The sequence below is a fragment of the Ochotona curzoniae genome, unplaced genomic scaffold (assembly GCF_017591425.1).
Source record: "Ochotona curzoniae isolate NIBS_2020 unplaced genomic scaffold, NIBS_Ocur_1.0 contig_883, whole genome shotgun sequence".
Taxonomy (NCBI): Eukaryota; Metazoa; Chordata; class Mammalia; order Lagomorpha; family Ochotonidae; genus Ochotona; species Ochotona curzoniae.
The window spans coordinates 47,172,559-47,188,824 of NW_024466599.1; positions in this window are offsets into that span (position 1 = coordinate 47,172,559).

The following is a 16,266-nucleotide window of genomic DNA, read 5'->3' on the forward strand; positions in this document are numbered from 1 at the left end:
TCCACTCTCTGTTTATTCCTTGGAGTCCCTCCTGTCACTTCCCTATGGCAGGAGACCAGTCTTTTCTCTCCATGATCTCTGCCTTCTCTCCCTTCTCACGGCCATCTTCCTCTGCTCTTATTTCTTTCCCTTCCCCACAGCTACTCTCCCACTGGGATAAAGACTTCCTGTGTGATTCACTGTGTTTGGCATCCAGGGTTAATGGTAAAAAGTCCTAAAAACAACTGCTAGAAAAGTCCTTGAAGCTGTTGAATTATATACGTGAGACCTCATTTTAAGGGTGAGCATTCCCCAAAGAATTAGTCCCATTTCTATGGGAAAACACCCTCTCCCATGGTTCTTTTTCTGTGCAGACATTGACTATATAACTTCAACTGGCTTTTTGAATAAATACCAATGAAAAAAGGTTATTATCTTGCTTATCCCCTAGTTAAAACCATCTCATATTAATTCACCATCTCACTTTTCTCTGGAGTAATTTCTCTCTCAAATAAATATGGTCTGAATGCTCAAATAGGTAACCCAGACATGTGGGAACAAGTGGTCTCAACAGAATCGACTTGGGGGCTGGGAGAGGGAATGTACTAATCACTATTCAGTTATCTTGATGGGAAGTTAATTCATGTAAAGCTCTACTAGCACCAGAAAATCGTTTATATGAAGGATAGCCCAAGTTCAGTAATAAAATGATACATAGTATATGTGAGGATCGCAGAATATGGCTGTAGCTATTCGTATTTCCATGGAACAGTTACTTATTTCTCAGGAAATATCTACAGTTAATTTAAAAAGGAACAGTTATGATTTCTGCTTTGTTGTCAATTTCTGCTCTACCACTTTCCAGACCTCATAGATTTGTCAGTGTAATGAGACTATTGAGTATTGAGGACATAGTTGTAAATTCTTATCCCTTTATTTTCCCCCACCAATTAAAGTCACTGTGTGAGGAGTTAGATGGGATAAGTGGTAGGGTCTCCGGTCCCTGGCAAATTTACCTTTTAACATATAAAATCTTGCTTCTCATTTTTTTTTTACCCTTCCAAGAGCATCTTCTCTTGACGGAGAGCCAAAGGGCAAAATCACAATATCATTTCTCACCACCTAGAGTTGTTGTAATGACAAAAGCAAGGAGACACAGCCCATACAGTTCCCATCTCTGGGTTACTGACAGCTTAACATCAGAATGAGAGGAGAAAGCCACCAGTCCCACCCTTGGGATGTCCTTTTATTCTGGAAAAGGTGATAAACATTGCTACCCATTGCATATGATTTTTTTTCTTTCTGCATTTTAAGGGACTTATATGGACCCCTTCCCTGAGATTTTGCATAAAAGATACCATTTCCACCGTTCCCTTGGGTCTTTTCCTTCCCTGGAGCTTCCTGCTGTCACTGAAGCAGGAGTTTCTTTTTCCCTCTTTCTTAAATAAATTTCGCCTTGCGCACTTAAGTTGTCCACATGAAATTCCTTTCATGTGAGACAAGAAACAAGGTTGCTACTGTGTTTTGAGTCGATTTCCCACAACTGTACAGAATCTGTGAATCACAAACCTTTTACCAGAGAATTATATATGTGGGTAATTGGAACACACACACACACACACACACACACACACACACACACTCTACTTGTTGCCCCCTAAACATATACACATTCATTGTTCAGTGACATATACCTTTAGCTGTTATAGTCTTAGGCTGTTAACTCAGGGTCACAAGCTTAGAAGGCATGCCTTCCCCATCCACATAGTCAGTCCATGATTAACATAATGAAGCATGAAATTTTAACATAGTGATTTTTGTTAAAACTATAATACCAATTTTGCTTAACATGAAAAGAAAAAGTAAGACTGAGGTATTGAACAAGGTTTAAATCACAAAGGCTCTTACAAAAGCATAGATCCATTGTATCTTATAGGAAGGATGTTAGGGGAAAGGGAATAGACATCCTTGTTACAGAGACTTTAATGAGGCAGGTTTTTCCACCAGTGACTAAGAGCTCTTAGATGCCTTCGTCCACATCTGAGTTACCAGGTTTGATTTCCAGCTCAAGCTCCTGACTCCAGCTTTCTGTTAATGCACACACTGGGGGGCAGTGTTCATTACCTAGCTCGTTGCATTCCCCATGTGAGAGGTCTAAATTTGGCCCTGATGTGTGACCGTTTAGGGAACAACCCAGTGAACAGGAATTCTCACATTCCTGTCTTCATTCCCAAACCCCTACCTCTAACACTAAGGGAAAACATGAAGTGACAAATTTCACTTTTCATGACATTGGCTTCTAAAATACTTCCCCTAATGCTTCCGCCTGGAACAGGTATGGGCCACACGAGAAGACACCATGTTTTTGACTGATGCCAGTAGGAATGTCTATTTGTAGAAATGAATAACAGTGTCTTGGACAAAATTCTGCTACCATAGTACCCAGTCCCCACGCCACCCCCATATTTAAGAGTTTTTATTTTTATTGCCAAGGTAGATAATACAGACAAAAGGAGAAACAAAGAAAAAGGCTTTTTATCTACTGCTTTACTCCCAAAATGGCCACAGCAGCTGGAGCTAAGTCAATCCAAAGACAGAAGCCAGGAACTTTTTCCAGGTCTCCCATGTGGGTGCAGGGTGCCAAGGTCTTGGGCCATGCTCCACTGCTTTCCCAGGCCACAAGCAAGAAGCTGGATGGGAAGTGAGGCTGCTTGGACACAAACCAGCTTCCATATGAGATCCCAGTGCGTGCAAGGTGAAGATTTTAGCCACTAGGCTACCATGCTATGTCCTTTATCCATTACTCCTGTGGTTAAAGGGTGGGCAATACTTTTAATCTGCTAGAAAATACCATCTAATATGATTTATCTAATGTTGGCCGCTAGGCAGACACCTGTATGCAATTTTTCAAATGATAAATATGAGCTACACAAAAATACACATGACTGAACAAGGTAAGTGAAATAGAAAATGCTACCTCAGTAGTAAAATAGAAGAACTTGGCTATTTATAAAGAAATGGGCAGGTCAATGAAATTAGAAATCAAAGAGCAAAGCATGAGTGAAGAATGGCCACACAAGCTAAGCAACCCGGAGCGTGGCTGGGAGTGTTGATCAATGGAGTTAGCGGGAGCTCCAGGCACGACTTGGAAATAATGCAAGAGGCGACTGGGGAGGGAAGATAGGACTATATTATCTGCGAAGCCCCTAATCCCTAAATTGAAAATCCTATTCTTAACTCAGTGGGCAAAGAAAAGGTATTGATGATTTTACAACTCAAAAAGCTGTGATTTTGTGCCATGAGGATAGTTCTAATAATACATTCGGTGTTCCCTATTTGTGATAACTACACACACGAGAATGCATTGTCAGTTACAAAACCCACGGTAGGAAGTTCAGTCTTTAAGAAGTGCGTAAGCTGATGTATAATCTAAGCACCTGTACTTGACCACAGCCCATTTGTTCTTTCTCTTCCTGTCTGCGCTGAAGGAGTCATGCTTGGGAAGTAGCCTGAGTTAGGGCCAGTACTCAAGCACATGTTTAGCTTAAATGGAATGTATTGGCAAGGACAGATGAAAATAAGAGCAAGATGAGTTATTAGTGTTAATTAGTGTTAACTGTTGTTTTCCCTGAAAACAGCTCCGATTGAGGAAGCGGTGGGACAACACAGGTGGAATAGATGCCAACAGTGTTCTTAGAATTTCATCAAACTTGCTTATTTTTTTTTAAAAAAGAAAAAAGATATATATACATTTTTTAAAAGCCAAGGTGGTTGATCAGGGGAGAACAGGTGTCCCCAAAGAGATAATACTGTACTGGATTGTTGCCTTTTGTGTGGCAGATTCGATTTGCAAGGAACTGCTTTCACTTGGCTCTGTTTTCTGACATGAAATGAGCCTTGAAGATTAACCAGCCATGTGGCGTGCACCCCCGCCATCATGTGTTGTCTTGTACTTGCTGTTAGCTGTCTTTTTTTTTTTTTTTTAAATCGACACATCGTTTCTCACATTCGCATTAGAATTTCAATCCAGAGTCAGGAATATGCAACAACTGATACAGAAACAAGAACTACTCTGTCTGCAAAATTCCTTCTCAGCCAGTTAAATACTTGTCTATCCAATGGTATCTTAGCTAAGGCATTGGACAGTGTTTCATACCCAAAATAATCTGTTTTTCTTCCCGGGCCAAGGCCCCCAAACAGCGTGAAATTAAGGAAGATGCCCCAAGCCAATAGAACATTTTCGGTTGTTTTGCACTTTTCTAATTTAAAGTGATAAAGTTATACACCCATCAGTCTTTCCTTGGAGTCGAAAAACCTGCACAGATATTAATAAAACTAATAGGAATGTTAAGATCACTACTATTGGTAGTATTATTAAAAAGTGTTTGCTGAGGATTTTCACGACAATGAAATTCCACCCAAATAAGCCTTTTTTCAAATTTTATAGCAGTTGTTTAAGTTTCGAGTTGTTCCTGCAGTGCTTCTGTCTGCCTCCTTCCCATAGTGCAATTACGATACTTGAGCTTGAACGAGAAATGACCTTATTGTCACTCGCTTGGTCTCCAGGAATTTCTGACTCAAAACGGCTATGGAGACATGTCAACTAAAGTATATACATCAGCTTAACGTGCTAAATGCGACTTCTGCAGTTCATGAATATTACACTAGTTTCATTTTAACCTTTACCCCAGTTTCTGTTTTTATCTTCTCAGAGTTTGGTATTATTTATATCTATGTTTTTCTTTAAAAAAAATGCAGAGTTTTCAAAAAATCCAATGGAAAAAGTAGTAGCCTTCAGATTTTTCTGTGGTTATTTAGAAACAGTCTGACAAAATTTATAATCTGCCTCCAATGATCGGTTTACATGGATTTAATAGGGTAAAAATCGTGCTCAACTTGTAAATCGTGTAAAGATCATTTTAAACTCTGTTGTTGAGAATTCTGGATGTGGTTCTTACCACTTCCCAACATCATTTCAAACACAGTCTAAATATACCCTGAAAGAAAAGGGCTCTGAAAAATTAGGTCCTGAAGTTATCACTTAGGGCCCTAGAATCTTCTGAGAGGTTGTGAAGGACACATCATGCGGGTGGACCTGGGCTAGGTCCAGGTTCTTGTGTGAATGTGAGAAGAGATTCAACGGCACAGCACAGAAACAAGTCAGCCAAAAAACAAGACTGATTTAAGGGAAAAAAAACACATAGATTCAGTAATGAATGCAGGTAAGCTCAGAAAAGAGCGAGCCCAAATCAACAAAGTTTAGGGCCATCATTTTAAATGATGTGAGGACATAGAGAATGGTATTTGCTAGAATGTTTAATTGAACGTTCAAAGAAGGTGGGATTTTGCTCAAGACATGAGCACTGCCCATTTCCTTGTGATTTTTTGGAAATCTCAGGAGTGTTTTTGTATCCTGTGCGTGATGGGCCCGAGAATGTTGCCTGTGGTAATTTTATGATAACGATCTTATGATAAACTAGAGCAGCTGTGCTGGGTGATTTAGGCAGAGCCAGATTTTAAGCCACGGAACCCTGACAGCTGTAGTCTGCACGGAAGGCAGTGGAGTTTGGGTGGTACACATGGGACTGCAGTGATCCTGGCAATCCTTAGCTCCTGTGTGCTAATTACCTCCCTGCAGACATGGTTTGGAAGGATGTTGGCCAATGCCATCAGCTCATATGTGTGGATTTTCAGGGCAGTGAATCCTGCTCAGCAGTGACAGTAGGAGTGTGGCCTTGGCATAGAGGTTGTGGGAAGCAGACATCTAAGGCAAAATGAGGGCAGGAATAGCAGGGATTTCTTTGGAGGGTTGACAGACTATGTGTTAGCCAACAGAATGTGTAAATTACTGTGTTTTTGTGTACTTCCCTGTCAGAACCCTCTATTTTTCAGATATAACCAGATTATGATGCCAGCTAAAGCAGTGTACACTTTAAAATCTACAATGTCAATTTTAGCATTTCTTGAGACATCTAAATCATGATTTTCTTGGTACTTTCTTTCTTGTATTTGAATGACATCGCTTTAAGTTTACATTATATTCTAAAAAGCACTCCATTCTCAATGAAGACCTCCATGTTTACTATGTCCCTGGCTTGATAGCAACTTTCAAAGATTCAAAGATGGTTAACATTTGATCTTTTCCTTCAAAATCCTTATTAAGTGTGTAAGTTACTGGGATACAAACGTATAATTATAGCTCCATCAGAAATGCAATCAATTGCATAAATTAGTAGTTATGATAATGTATTGATCCCTTGCTATATGGAAAAACTTTTGATTGTTGGCAGGGAGGTAACTATAAAGAGAAACTGAGGATTAGAACACTGAATGCTTTAGCTTGGCTACCAGCACAATTTAAACTCTCTGCTGCTCAAACCACAGCTGCCTGGTCTTTAGAGCTGCTGCCTCCTGAAAGTATCTAATACAGCTTCTGTTTTCATTCCCATAATCACCTTCAGCTCACTACAATAAAATTACCATATCTGACACTCCCATTTTCATTATGCACCCGGCTCTATACGTTACAAGGATTTCCATAGAGACCAAAGAATGGACAGCACACAAGCCTAGTCCTAAGCCCCATGCCCCAAACACCACACCCTATTCCTCCCTGACCTATAAAAGGATGGCCCTATGCAGTTAATCACAGCTCCTTCTCTCCAGATCTTGCCGACCATTCTTTATTGGAGTGACTACATTTTAAATAACTCTTGCTTCTCTACTGACCTTGCTTTTCGTCTCTTTAAAATTCAGGGAAATAAATAACTTAACCAGAGTAATTTTAGTACAAATGATGGTGTTAGGATCTCTACAATTGGGCCCAGTGTGGTAACCTAGTGGCTAAAGTCCTTGCCTTGCATCACCTGGGATCTCACATGGATGCTGGTTCATATCCCAGAGGCCTCATTTCTCATCCTGCTCCTTGCTTATGACCTGGGAAAGCAGTAGAGGACAGCCCAAAGCCTTGGGACTCTGCACCCATATGGGAGGCCAGAGGAAGCACCTGGCTTCTGATCAGCTCAGTTACAACTGTTGTGGCCAATCAGGGAGTGAATCAGCAGATGGAAGTCTTCCTCTCCATATCTCCTCCTATCTGTATATCTGACTTTCCAACAAAAATAAATAAATCGTAAAAAAAAAAATTAAAGGATCCCCACAATTGATGAAATGTGGTCTGTCCACAGAAGGACTACTCAGTCACAGAGGAGATAAGCTTGAGGAGGGTTTTGTGATGTGAACAAAAAAGAACAAGATCAGTGCAAGTATTCAACCAAGTCACTGAGGAGAAGTATTACAGGAAAGTCGCAAAACAGTGCAACCTTGAAACTAGACGTTCAGGAATTCAATCCTAGGAATAAGAGGGAAGAAGTAGTGAAAGATGCAGCTAAGGAGTTGACCTGTCGAGGTTTCTGTTACCTTGAGGAGGTTAGATTTAAGATGAAAGGCTGGAGAGAGACACTGAAGTTGATGTGAAGAATGAAATGCTTGCGTCTGCACTTTATAAAACTTGTGGCTTCTGTGCTGCAGAACATAAATGGCAGGATAATGGGAGAGAAGGAGATAGTGACGAGTCTGTCGCAGTTTACAGACTGGGATTTTGTTGAACTTGGCAACTGCAATGACACAGCACCTAGAACAGGTGCAAGAGAAATCTGAGGGAGATGAAAAGGTTTGTGTAATGATGGGAGAGTAAAAGAATAGGTGCCACTATCTATCGATGTTAGATAGTCCACCAGGGTAGCTGAGGATAAATAAAAGACATGGGCGAAGTCAGCTTCATAAAGGGCAAAACTTGGGGATTGCTTTTTTAAAAAATGGCATTCCCTCTTTTCAAGGAATTCCTGCATTGAGTTCTCAGGGTCATGGCAAATGCATCACAATTCTTATCAGCTGAAAAATACCAAACTGTTGTGAACTTTTTAAAAAGTCAGTGCAAAAAGATCTTTGCTGACATAGTTACCTGATAGCTGGGAATTTGTTACAAAACTCCAAGAGAAAAACACATCCTCCCTGTGCCAAAATAACTCCTCTTACATTGCATTAGTCATCAATTATATAATACACTTTTTTTTCTCTTTAAAAGAGTTGACATTAAATAACACTAGCTCTTAAAATAACAATTTTAATACCATCATCATCTGCAGTTTTACAACTTTAGATCCTAGTGCTAGATGTGATTTTATATTGAAGTTTATGAAATGGCAAATTGGTTCTAAAAACTGGGTGTGTGACCTAGTGGTTAAGACATTGGCTAGGATGTTTACTTTCCAGATTGAAGTTTTGTGTTTGAACCCTAACTCTAGCTTCCTACTGAATCAGGCCCTGGGAGGTAGTGGTGATGACTCAAGTTGCTAGGTTCTGGCAACCAATATGGGTGACTTGCATTAGATTTCCAGCTTCCAGCTTTGTCCTCAGCCAGGCACGAGCCTTACTTGTGCTCTTTCTCTCTTTCAAATTTTAAGAGAAATCTAAATCAGTATTCCATGAAACTCAAGCACTTTCTGAGATCCTATTCAATACATTTTTCCCTCTATTTTATTTTTACTTTTATGGTATAATTGTATAGGCTCTGGAATTTTCCCTCTCCCCTCCCCATATTTCTTCCCCCAACTTATTTCCCCTTTATTATTACAATGGTATAGTACTTCATAAGCAGTTATAAGTCTGTTATTCTGTTGTTCAAGTGTGTCTTGACATTGCTGGTACAGACAATGACAGATAGTCCAGCATCCTATTGTTAAGATGTATCCAAGTTTCATTGAGAGTCTGTCTTTGATTTAGAGGTAGAGATGTATACTGCATTATATCTTTTGCATCTGTATGTGATAGTCTCTACTACACAGCTATTATACATCCCCTGAAGTGAGAAGCCATAAAACAAAATCAACAAAGAATTGAAAATAAAACAAAAGCTTTACAGTACCATAGAGTTAAGTTCCATGTTACTGAATAACCAATATATGGATGAAGAAATGAAAAAAAAAAGCTTTTTGAAAAAAGTGATGCTACTGTGTAATCTATGAGTCAGTGAAGAATTTAATAAGAGAAAAGAAATGAAAATAAACACAATATCAAAACCCATTGGCTGCAGCAAAAACAATATTGAAATGGTTATTGATCTTATAATTTGATTTAAGGATGTCTTAGATCAGAACAAACATATGGTATGTGTCCTTTTGGGATTAACTTATTTCACTAAGCATAATGGTCATTAGTTGGAATCATTGGGTTGCAAATTGAATAATTTCATTTTTTGATGGCTGAGTAGTATTCCATGGAGTAGATGTATCAGAGTGTCTTTAACCTCTTTGGATGGGTACCTGGATTGTTTCCATGTCTTTGCTATTGGAGATTATGTTGCTATAAATATAGGATTACAGATCTCCTTCTCATTTGCATATTTCATTTCCTTTGGATATATTACTAGGAGTAGGATAGCTGAGTACATGGCAGGCTTATTTACAGTCCTCTAAGCACTCTCCATAGTGGTGGTAATAGCCTACATTTCTACCAACAGTGAAGGAGGGTACCTTTCTCCCCTCATCTACGTCAGCAGGTATTGTTGGTAGAGTTCTGAATGTAGGCCAACCTCACAGAAGTTAGGTGGAAACCTCAATGTGGTTTTTTTATTTGTATCTCCCTGATGGCTAGGATACCTGGGCATCTTTTCATATGTCTATTATCCATTAGAATCTGTTCTTTTGACAAATGTCTGCTCATGTCTGTTCATTTCCTTTGCTCGTATCTTCACAGGGTTATTTTTGTTTGTTTGTTTGTTGTTTTACTGTCCCTGGGTTTCTGAAGTATTGCAAATCCTGGATATTTAGTCCCCTATCAGTTTCATAGTATTGATACATTTTGATTATAAGCAAAGCTTACCTCATTTTGTTTTCGAAAAAACTCACAGGAATGTTTTCAAATCCTAGTGAGAATCAGGAGGAAATCTACACTAGACCTTATTCTGACATCAGATACAATGAGTGATTTCAGCAGTGGGAAGCTTGATTGTGGATAGGAAATTAAGATAAACCTAGATTGATTCAGGTACAAAAGTGTAGTCAAAACACAGGTTGGGGAGAAGTGGGAAACAAAAGCAAAACAAAAGTAAACCAAAACAATGGCCAAGTCTCATTCCCTTTACTCACTTTGTGCTTAACACACAACTAATGCTCTTTTGTATTGCTCTTTTCAACAAATTTCTAATCAGAATGATTTCTTGAGATTGTAAAGCATGAATACTCAAAAAAGAAGCCTAATTCACCAACTCAAAATTGGGTGATTTAATAAGTCAGACAGTCACAAAGTCAGTTGAAATGTTGCTCAGAGTGGAAATGCACAAAATAGTTTTGTCAACAACCTCCCAATAGCTATAATATGTTTCAAGAGGAAACCTTGGGATATGTGGGGGGAGGGGGGGGGCGCCGATAGGGGAGGAGGGGAGGAGGGGAGGTGGTTGGGAGCAATATATGAATACAAACACCAATTTTGAATCCAAAATCATTTTCAAGCACTTGCACTTGTTCTGATGAGAGTGATCCTTACAAGGCTACTTACATGTAAAAAGATACTGGATAGGGCAGTTTAAACTGTAGATTTTATCTCTGCCACATGTAGGGGGAAAACGAATATCCTAAAGTATTCAGCAACACAGTTCAAAGACCTAGAAGCTCACTCTTTGTTAAATGAGCAAATGGAGTCTTTAAGCTGTACTATGTCAGCTAATGGACCTTGGAAGGATTTTCTCATCCTTGTATCCACTGGAAAGACAGCAGTTCAAAGCTGTGGAAATCACTTGAGCAGAACCCTCGGGACATGCTCCAAGTCAGAGATCCTGGGATGAGGTCAGGTGGCTGTTCCCCATTCCCAGGTACTAAGACGGGAGGCTGAGTATGCCTTCTCTCATATTTCCCCTTTTTCCTGAGATGCAGGAGAAAGAAAAAGAAAATTTTGAAATAATGGTTGCACCCACTTTCCCCTAATGCTTGACCTTTCCTATCTTGATTAACTATATAAACATCATCAAAACTATAAATAAATAAATAAGAAAAAAAATCTGTCTACTGGTTTACTTCCCAAGTGACCACCAAGGTCGAAGCTAAGCCCATCCAAAGGAGCCAGGAGCATCTTCTGGGTCTTCCACCCCGGTGCAGGGTCCTAAGGCTTTAGACCGTCCTCCATGTTTTCCTAGACCATAAGCAGGGAGTTAGATGGGAAGTGGAGCAGCCAGGACATGAACTGGTGCTTATATATGATCCCAGAAGTTGCAAAGGGAGGATTTAGCCACTAGGCTACCATGCTGTGCCCAGGAAAGGCACTTGTATTTGCATGTGTGGACTTGACAATATTTACATCCCAAGAGTCAAGGTCTGAGCCTTTGTCTTCCCCTCTTTTTTTACCCTAAACTGGCAGGTCATAGTTACAAGGGAAGCTCACAGTTTATTCCTGACATGCAGATTAATAAGGCTGCTTTATCTCAGGAGATACTCATGTGCTTTTAGACCTTACCTTAGGCATACTCATTTACAAGGAAGCTTCAGGAGGCACACAACTTACAGCAAACAAAAAAATCACTATCATGGGCAACTTTATTTGTTTTTTTTTTTTAACTCTTTGTTTTTCCTTATATAGTATAGTTCCTTAAGCTTGGGGATTTCCTCCTTCTACCCTCCCACTGTTTTATCCTATATTATAACAATTGTCTGGTCCTTCGACAGAGGTCACAAGCCCATCATTCTGCTATGTAAGTGTATCATGATATTTTAAGTATAGACAATGGTAGAAAGTCCAGTATTCTATTCACAAGATATATTTAACAGTTTCACTGGGAATCTCTAGGAGTAGAGATGCACACTACAATGTATCTGCAGTTGTTAAGCATCTTTAAGGAGCACCCAGTAGTCTTCAAGCCATGCAGCTTACCCTTGGTTGCAATAGCAAATTGGAGTAGGTTCCTGGAGGGAGCATCAAGCTGGCCATCCTAGATAAGAGGCAAATTTCTAAGCTTCAGGATCTAACACAGCTGTATCTATAACAAAATGAAGTCATTCCAAAGGGTACTTTCACTATTGTGCTAATGCCCATTAGGGCCTCCTTCTAATAAGCTGTTTGGGTTAAGAAAACTAAACCCTAAATACAAGGTACTTCAAGACGTTCATGGAAAAATGAGATTTAAAAATAATAAATATTTTAGTGGGAAAAAAGCCTCTGAAAATCCATTCATGATTTTTCCATAATGCGCATTTCCATAAACTTTTTTGAAGAAATCATAATCACTCTTAACTAGATTTGGTTATTAACAGAAATAAAAATGCATGTAATTTGCAAATTGGATCCTCTCTTGTTAAAGAGCAGTATTTAAATGACTTTAATTTCAATTGTGAACACCACTAAAAGGCAATACAAATTAAAACAAGATTAGAAACTTCTATGAGACTATAAAAATAAATTCTTATATGCAAGAATGTGAAGGAATTGAGGTTTTTTTAAATCCTGAGAAATTAATTTTTGTGCTGTTAAGTATCTGAGTGTACTCATGATGTTTATGTGAGGCATATACATTTGAGTAAACAAACACAGGAGAAAAGATGATTTTCAAGACTGTTGGATTAAAAGCTTTACATATCTTAAACGATTTTCTATAATTTATTCAAGCAGAATTTTGTTTACATAATGTAGCATTTAGTGCCAAAAATAGGCTCATCACCCACTTCATTCATTTCACATGGGAGATCTTGCATTCACCCTCTCAATTTAATATTAGGAATTTATGAAGTCTTAATTGAACCGCAGCACGTCAAGTATGTGCAAGGTGAGGGTATAAGTCATGATGATGGCAACATACAAACTAAAGCAGTTCAAATCTCTCCCCTACAGGCAGGGGTCTCGCAAATGTTCTGTATTTGGGTCTCTTGCATTGCCTTTAGCGATATCTTATCAAACTCAAGTCAGCCTCTCCTTTCTCTAAGTGTTCCCTTAGCATGCACAACTCTGAAAAGCAATACTGTATTACCACATCTTCCACTCCCACCTCAAACAGTTTATTAAAACTGGAGGGTGGGGGGAAAGCCAGGCATCTGGGAGGTGTCATCCTGTCGCTGCTGCAGTGACAGAGCAGTTATAAATGTTGGCAGGGATGTGACTTGCTTTGCAATAAAGTCTGTCCCCTGCAAGGCAGACAGCCATCTACATGTTGTATGTCAAGCCTGAGAAGTCAACAGTGAAATGTCAAAGTCTGGTTGGGGCGCATCTCAGGGTATTCACCTTATCCACGTAGCTCTGGCTAGCTTCCCATGAGGCAGATCTTAGCAGATCTAGAAATAGTAATTTGGCTTTGATAGTCCCACTTTAAATTGATCAGTAGTGCCTTCTGGGAGAATCTGAGATTCCAGAGTCTTAAACTGTTAGAAATGCAAGTATTATCTCTTTTCCTCCAGAAATAGAATTGAGAATCAAAGTAATAACAATCACTCACTTATTTTCTATTTTCTAATTTTAATCTACAAAGAAAACCACCATAATCTATGTCAGTCTAGGAGTGGATCTTTTCCCTAATGAATTTAGATAAAATATATTTAGCATAAATTTTATCTCAGAATAAAATGTGACTATTAAGTATACTCAGAATTCCTAAGTAGAAAAGGGGAGAAGCAGAGTATGAGTGGATGTGAGAGAAACAGCTATTTCTTAATAAAATAATAATAAAATATTATGTATGTAAAGAACTAATGTGTGAATTTTATTCACATAAAATATTGAATTTTATTCACACATTGCCTATATCCAGAGATAGCTATGTAAAAATATGATAACTTCTTTATTCATATTGCTAATTTGATCCAATTTTCTTCTCCTGGTTTGAATAAATGAGTGAGTATGGTAAAACTCAAATTCAGATCACTGTGTATTTTTTTTTAAGGCAAAGACAACTAACCATTGCACAAAAGCCATTATATTTCTAAATCGTATATCTTTATGTTGGAACTTTTACTGAATGTATTTTACTCTTAAGACAATTGGAAAAGGTAGATATTGCATCAGAATATAGCTCTTTTATAAATAGCCATTTTATATTTGCAAGATTTACTTAGTCCCACAACTCTCAATATTTCTTTCTTTTTATGCAGAAAAATACACATTTTCATTCGTATATTTAATTTACTTTGAAAAATAAGTTTAACACGCAGCATAATTTCAATATTTACCAGCCGCATTAACAGCAATTGATTCAGTGAACATTTCTGCTAAAAGCTAGAAATCTGGCATCTTGACTAAAAAAAGTGGAAAAAATGCACTGAATTATAAAACAGTGGAATGGAAAATTAAAATTTTGGAAACATACAAGAAATATATAATAGCTATGTTAACAGTCTTTGATTATTTTCATTAATTGGGTTTCATTGTATGACTTATTCCATAATGTGTACTCATTAGTGACAGATTAAAATGCTCAGGATTTATTAATTTCATTCTCTAAATGCCAAGTATGATAGTAGATGGGCAGACCTGCAGGAATGAGCCTAGGTTCAGCAGTATCTCTTCGGGCTGCTACGCACAGTTGTCGTGTATCCCAGGACACCACATTGGAGTTCTGGGCCAGTGCTGCCAAGGACTGACAGGAAGTCTCTATTACATTTCCACATGAGTAAGGCCACTCTCTGATTCTTTTGCAAAGAACTGACAGATGTGTTTATAGCGACAGGCTGCTATCCACAAGAAAAATTGTTGAGCGCAAGGAAATTGCTATCTATTTCTTTATTTTTTTATTTATTTATTTTTTTGCTCTAGCTCTGCAATAAACAGAATGTTGATTTCTGTTGCTTAGGGCTGGGAACAGGATTGCTAAAGGTTGTCAGGGCAGGTGAGATGGATCTTTATTTAGAGTTCAGTAACTTTCTCTTATCTGGAGCCTGTTTATTGAAAAGAAAACTACCCAAATCCATTTCAGTAAATCCCTGAGTAGAATGTAAAATAGAACTTCAAAAGTAAGAGCTCTTTAAATTGTAGATGAAGACTATGGGCAGATGCCAAACATTTTACACCTCACTCCAAGGTGTTATATACCTCCAAACCCAATGATTGGTTTTCAGAAGGTCGCTGAACCCTAAGACAGCTGAAAGTAACTACCTTGGTTGGAATTAACTCACTATTTCACCTTGTTCCTTACAGAGACCTGGCTCATTCGATTATGGTAGCTCCTTCAGGGATTACAATATTGTTAGATCAAGAAGACAAACAATTAGGGATGACACATCAACTTGAGAATGTTATGGTTTTACGTGAGTGTGAAGATTGTAATGAATAATGTAATATCAAACTGACGCAGAAGGCTGGTCTTTTGCATAGAATCTAAATTGGAAGAGGAATGGTTGAATGGAGATTTACAAATATGGTTCTCCAAAACCAGGGGGAATAATACTTGGACTACAATAAACTAATACTGATTAACCAAAAACCTCCTATGGTGGAGGAGTACACACTGAAGCATTAGTTTCCCACACCTTTTTCTGTGGAGCATAAGCCATTTGATCAACATTAAAAAAAAAAAAAAACCAGAATACTTCATTATCTGCTAAACTCACAAAACATTGCATAATATTATCTACTTACAGAATTGATATAGGCAGTAAAAACTAGGACTCTAGATAAACTCATCACCAGAGAAACTTAATTTTGTTTAAATAATTTTCTAACTTGGCTTATGTAGATATGCTGCCTACCCAATAGGAAACAATTACTAGCATTCCATGTACAAAGTGTTTGTGACAACAGTTACAGATAGAGACATGCCAGCTTCTTTGCATCATGACACACTCCAGTGCCTTCTCCCCCTCCACCGTGATGGAGGTGATCCGTAATATGAGAGGTAACAAGCTGCTCTCAACCTTGCTATACCCACACAGAAGCTCCGTGAGGTTCTAGGCTTCAGGAATGTCTGCCTCCTGCCACCTCTAGCCCAGCAGAATCACTGCTAACAAGGATTCCAGCAACAGCAGCTGAGGTTCTGAAGCAGAGGCCTTGACTTGTTTCCAGGATTCCTGTCTGTATAAAATCTTTTCACTGTTCCCCTAAGAAAATGATATGTATTTAAAAGGGAAAAATTGTGCATCCTAATTGCTAATAAAGACACACATATACATGCACCTGTCAGGGACTTTTACATACTAGAATGGAAAGGAAAAACAATAGAAGTTGCACAAATTGCCTGGTTTCGCTCAATACCTATAGGTGTATTCTAGTGCCACGTAAAATTCTAATGTGTGTGAAATATAGCCCGATGATTAGTCT